The sequence below is a fragment of the Anticarsia gemmatalis genome, chromosome 12 (genome assembly GCF_050436995.1).
Source record: "Anticarsia gemmatalis isolate Benzon Research Colony breed Stoneville strain chromosome 12, ilAntGemm2 primary, whole genome shotgun sequence".
NCBI lineage: Eukaryota > Metazoa > Arthropoda > Insecta > Lepidoptera > Erebidae > Anticarsia > Anticarsia gemmatalis.
In genome coordinates, this window is record NC_134756.1 from 4,426,060 (window position 1) to 4,432,059 (window position 6,000).

The following is a 6,000-nucleotide window of genomic DNA, read 5'->3' on the forward strand; positions in this document are numbered from 1 at the left end:
TAATTTTGCATAAACTAAATGTAAGGGAGCGCATTGTAGCGTACTAATGCGACACTCGACAGGTACTCTTGTATCACATGTTCAAGATGATTATTTTGATATTTGAGAAGGTGCTTTGAGCAATTATGATCTGATTAATGCGATGTCTCGAGCCATTCTAAATTAGGATCGGTGCTATGAGGACGCGCATCGAATTAGCTCCTTGTGTAAAAGAAAAAATAATTTGTCCAGCAAGGCTTGACGAACTTCGATATGGAATCGCGTATCGTACAAAAAGCATATGGAGTTTACTTTGCTTATACTTACATTTTTGGTCGTGTGGTCTGGGTTTATGATGAGCGATATGGATTGGATTAAAATTGGATAAATTGAATTTTATCGGAATTTGGACTCCAAGTCGTCACTAAAGACATACTGATATAAAGTTCTGTGGATGAGAATAGCCTCGTCATTATTTTTTCTTCATTACTCATAAAACCCGTTAGATGTATGTAAAATATTGAAGTTTTTGTTAAAAATTGTGATTTGAAACTTTCCCATAAGTATGTTTCATATTAATTTTATATGATCATCATCATATTCCCCCACAGTATCAATTTACAGTCCTCATATATATTCAGAGGTTCATTTCATTCAACTATCACCATTCTTAGCATATCAAACGGCAAATATCGTTGAAATTAAACGGAACCTTTTCAACATACCTTAGTTTACATAGCGCATACTAATGACTAAGGCACGCGACGACCACGAGGGGTGACCAGTAAGGGACGAAATTTTCCTAAAGGGTTTACCCTAAAACTGGGGCCGAACGCGATAATTAATGCTTTAAAACGACTGTGTTTTAACATAGACACACAAAGAAATATAAGCTTTATTTTGTGTGTGATAAAGCTGAGATTTGTAAATGTTGTATAGGCACATTTGGTCCAATTTTATAGTGTAGGGTGGCAAATAATAAGAGGTTTTGGGTACATGCAAAGTTCGGAGTTGTTGATGAATGACACTCGGAGGACCCATTGCCCTTCGAATGTTTTAAGTGGGTAGGATAAGAAATGTCGGATATCCAGTGAAATATTTCCAGTTAACCGTGTAGGTAGTTATTTTGTTTGTTTATGTTGATTTTCGTATAATTAATACGTGAAGTTCGTGTATTAGTCTTTGATGAGCGGCTGGAGAGTTCTCGTTCCTGTGATGTTTTCTGTGGATGAAACTTTATGAATTATTTATGTGTTACTTAATGTTCTTGTGAACATATATTATACAAATACACTCGTGTATGATGGAAATGTTTTTATAAGGCTAAGGATTTTTGGAGGTAGGGAAGATGAATGATTTTTTCTCCGCAAATTGGTAATTTTATATTTTTACTTGAAATAATTATTAAGAGAACCTTGAACCTTTCTAGCTTACTACTAGTATCAGTAAAATAGTGCTAATGTTTTCAATCCAATCTATGGAGTATAGAGTACAAATGCATATCTTAGGCAACGTAAGAAATATTATAACTATAGTCTTAATAATACAATAGACACGGGACTTTTTAAAAGTATTTTTTATGGTTATGAATAAATTTCATGTTAGACCAAAGCTATTAATGACACCTCCCAAAAAATTTTACCAAATGTCTACGTCAGAAAAGATTCTCCTAAAAATATATTTACCTATTATTCGTCTAATATTTAACACGTAAATTTCCACCCCCATCTCGTGAATGACTTGCACGTCGATCGCCATATGCTGAGGGTGGATTGGCAACGCTAATTATCAGCCCCTTCTATGACGTCATACACTAATGGCCTGCGATCGGACGCGCTCGAATGTGAAACGCGAGATGTAGATGAGTTGGTTCTAAGATGGGGTTAAAAGAAACGATAGTTTTGTGGAAAGAAAAGAGGTTTACTTGGGCCTATAACTACGATTTCTTCCAAACCCTTGTTTAATATATTAATAGTTATTCAAAATGAAACGCAACGGATAGAAGAATGATTTGAGACGATTTTCTTCTCTTTGCCATTGAATTAGTAACGAAATTAGTTTACTTGTTTTGACTTGTAAAAGGTTACATTTTGTTGTAACTAGTAGTTTTTTTTTAACCAATTACTGTCCCACTTCTGGGCAAAGGTCTCCTCCCGAACGACGGAGGGCTTAGAGTCCATCATATATAAAAATTTATATTGAATAGTGAGAATTCAAATAAAGTAAAAGTATGTATTGGTAATGATTATTAATTTAGTTTGCTGAAATAAAATAATGAATACAATAGAAAATAGTTAAATTACTTTACTGTCACGCCATATAGGTACTTTCAAAACGTCAACAATTTACGTGTTATAATAATTACTAAGCAGCTTTAAATCTGTATAAATAGTTTCACACAGCCCACTATAGGTAAATGATTACGAGAGGCTCTACGGCTCTCAAAGAGCTACATACAAGAATATCGATATCAAAGATAGAGCCTCATTAGCGAGCCACGGTAGGCGTACTCTGTTATAATGTAGAGTCGTTCTGATGTTATCATGTATGGGAATTTAAGGCTTTTGCTATAAATATCACCTTAATTTAGGTTCGTATTTTTTTGTATGATATGTAGAGTAAAATAACGCTTACGTAATAAAGGACGTCTCAAGTTATGTTTTAAAATACTTAAGAAGTAATAAGTTGGATATTCTGTAATTACATTTTTGCAAATACTTGTTTAAAATTATTATGTTTATTATTTTGAAATAACATACATAATTTAACACCAGTTTTGTTGGTGCGGGGATCTATGCATGATTTTAATTAATATATTTTCATTCATTGAATGATAATTAAAAAAGTAGTTAAAAATAACACTAAGCATATTTAAGTATAAGAAAGTTTTCTTTTAATTTCTTGGTCGTTAGCTGAAATGAAAATGGCTTAAACTATTTTAGTACCCAGTCCTTCAAAGATAACTCCCACTATAATGTCTTAAAACAACCAACTGCTGAACAACAATATATTCGCAATAACGCATTTATCACCAACAATATACTTCTATCATTAAACACACGCATTACGCCTTTGAATCATCTTTATATGAAACTATGAAAACATAATGACCATACGTCACCTCGTAAAATACCTACCAAAACAATGGAAGCCCGCGACAGAAATTAATATATCATTATGTCAGACCCATGTACTGTACTCACGCTTTCTGTCTCACTCATTCACGTGTAATTTGTATGTTCTATCCCTCTCTTGGGCGGAAAGTTTGGTATGAATACGCGAATCTCTCCCGTGATTGGGATTTGTTAATCTTCGCGGCTGAAACTGCTGAAGTTAAAATTCTAATGTGCTACTATATGCCTCTGGGTAGTGTTTGAGATGTTTGTGCTGAATTTATGTGTGTAACTTTAGTGGAGAATTATGGAGACGTTTTAATGATATGCGTAATATAGATTAATATTTGTGCGTTAATAACTATTATGAATAGTAATAATAGTTTGTTAGTCTAGTTTTATGGCAATGTCCCGATCTACGGTAAAACATAAAGCATTTCTTTTGTTTTTTTTTAACTTAAAGCTATTTAATTTTATGATTCTTTACTCTAATATTTACAAACCGTTTGTAAATATTTGCGTTAATCGCCAACATTAAAATTAATTTTATTTATTTCTTCGAGAAGATATTGTAAGTATCTTGTCTAGTGACATTTGCTAGTTACAAGTAAATACCACTTCGTAATACGATCATTATAAATAATTACTAAGTCTTATCTGAATACAATTACAAATCTCCCAAAACAACAAATCACAGAAACAAACAAAAATCTCAGCTCAAAAATGTCAATTTCCTCCATAAAAATCTTTGTCTACACTAATACGCTAATGCCTACCGGCTGTATAAAAACGAGGGCAATGATAGTGCGTTCTCCAGCTTTGCCGCTACGCTCTTCACATCACAGGCTAATTTACACGGAGCCGCTACAAAGAAAAATACGCTAATTAAAAAGAGGCGACACAAAGTGTCATAGCAAACGGAAAAGTCTGGAAGCCCGGCTTGTTGTGGAGCTAGTTTGTGCTTTTGGTTCGTATTGATGCGGCTTTGTTTGTCGTAGTGTGGGCTAGAGATGTCTGTGGCGATGTAAGTGATGCTTTGATTTTTTGGTTGCTTTCTTAGATGATTAGTGGTGAATTCGTTTTGTATTTTTTTGTAATATTTTAAATAAAAAATCATGAATAATTGTAAATACTGTTGCAATTTAATACTAAATACTCAGTTAAATAAAATAATTTTAATACCTCAACGCTCTACTACAGACATAGGGTCTTTTTCTGGATCGAGTAATCAATAAGTCAACAAACATTTTTATTTAGCTTCAACAATAAATTCATTAGTCTTAACTTCACTTTATTTAACAAACGATTGATAACTAGCGTTCTTCTAGTAATAACGTTCACTTTTCTAAATGTGCAAAGTTCGAGAAACCTGTGTTAAAAATAATAATAAGCCGAAGAAAACCTCAGACAAAAAACCCAGTCAAAATAAACCATCCCATTCATTCTCAACCAAATAAAAAAATGAAAGCGACATCATTCTTCCCATAATTTTATACAAAACTTTACAATGTATTGTAGTAACAAGGAACGAACAACACGACATTTACAAGGCCCGTACGATCTTTGAAGGAAATGACGCGAAGGAAAGACTGTAATGAGCTGATTCGAGTGCATTGAAGGCAAGCCATGTTCGTAAGCCACAAAAGCCTCGGGGCCTTTCAAAGGAAAAATGATGCAACGTTAGTGTAGTGACGTAACGTAAATGTGTAGGTTGGAACGTAATTGGTTTTCTTGATACGATGATTGGATTATGAGTTGGAGAAAAAAATGACTGCTTTTCTTGTTACAATGTTAGACGGTTGCTTGGAGCGTGTTCTTTTTTAAGGTTTTTGTAGAATCATTGCAAGATTGAAGTGAAATTAAGTATTTGTTACCAAACGCTTTATGGCTTTTTTAAATATTATGTGATATCTAAGTGTAAAGCACTGCGATTTACACACAGTCAATATTATATTCGTTGAAAATGTGTATTATAGCAATATCCATAGAATCAACAAATTAGACCACGAGAAACGTATCTGCCACGTTTATAAATATGTGGTAACAATATGGTGGAATGAACAAAAGTTGATTTAGAGAATACACTCATCTTTTTTAAGTCTTCTATATGAAACGGCTAAAATATAACAATCTCATTATTCATTTAATTTTATTTATAGCCTATTTTAAAGATGGACACTAGCCAAATTCTCAGCGCATCTAAATCTAAACTAAAACCTATTCTTATTCTAAACCTCGTCCCAGTCTCTTAGATATAAGCAAAAAGTGTAATACTAAAAAGATTTTATGTTTGTTCCAGATCTGTGTATCGACTACGTGAAGAGTGGAGCCATCAAGAATTAAAAGCCTTTTAATGACAGCTCGCTTCGTTGGTCTGCACTATGTAGCAAGAAACCAGCAGAAAAAAATAAATTTATTGAAATATAATTTTATGTGTTAATTTATTTGCTTAATAATAATTAAGAAACATTCTCATAAATAGGTACTATTTCATTTGTTTAAAATAGACAACTTTATTTGTTTAAAATAGACAACTCCCGCACTAAGAATTGCTCTTGTGTCGTGGGGACTTTTACAAACATACAAACAACGGACACAAAGCACAACCAGAACCGAAACAATTATTTGTGGATCGCACAAATAATTGCTCCGTGTGGGAATCGAAACCACTGCGCCACGAAGGCAGTCTAAGGTAACGTAGGTAATTTGTAAAATCCACAAGTCTAATGCATGCTTTGTGGAACTGCCATTATGAATAAAATCACAATATTTACATGACTCACTTTCCTCAGATGCTTAGACATTTTCTTAGAATTAAACGCAAATATAAACTTTTTTAAATCTCTAATATCCTATAACTATATAAGCATTTTTTTAAAACATTCAAACTCGATCGACTACTAAATGT

General features: G+C 33.0%; 1 long non-coding RNA gene across 1 annotated transcript in view; it reads left to right on the forward strand.

Annotated features, from left to right (window-relative positions):
• Positions 1-5,490, forward strand: part of LOC142977115 (uncharacterized) — a 31,342-nt gene extending 25,852 nt beyond the window's left edge. Inside the window, exon 3 of the long non-coding RNA XR_012959690.1 lies at positions 5,392-5,490. This is a non-coding gene — a long non-coding RNA (uncharacterized LOC142977115). The remainder of the gene's footprint in view (positions 1-5,391) is intronic.
• The last annotated feature ends 510 nt before the right edge of the window (positions 5,491-6,000 follow it).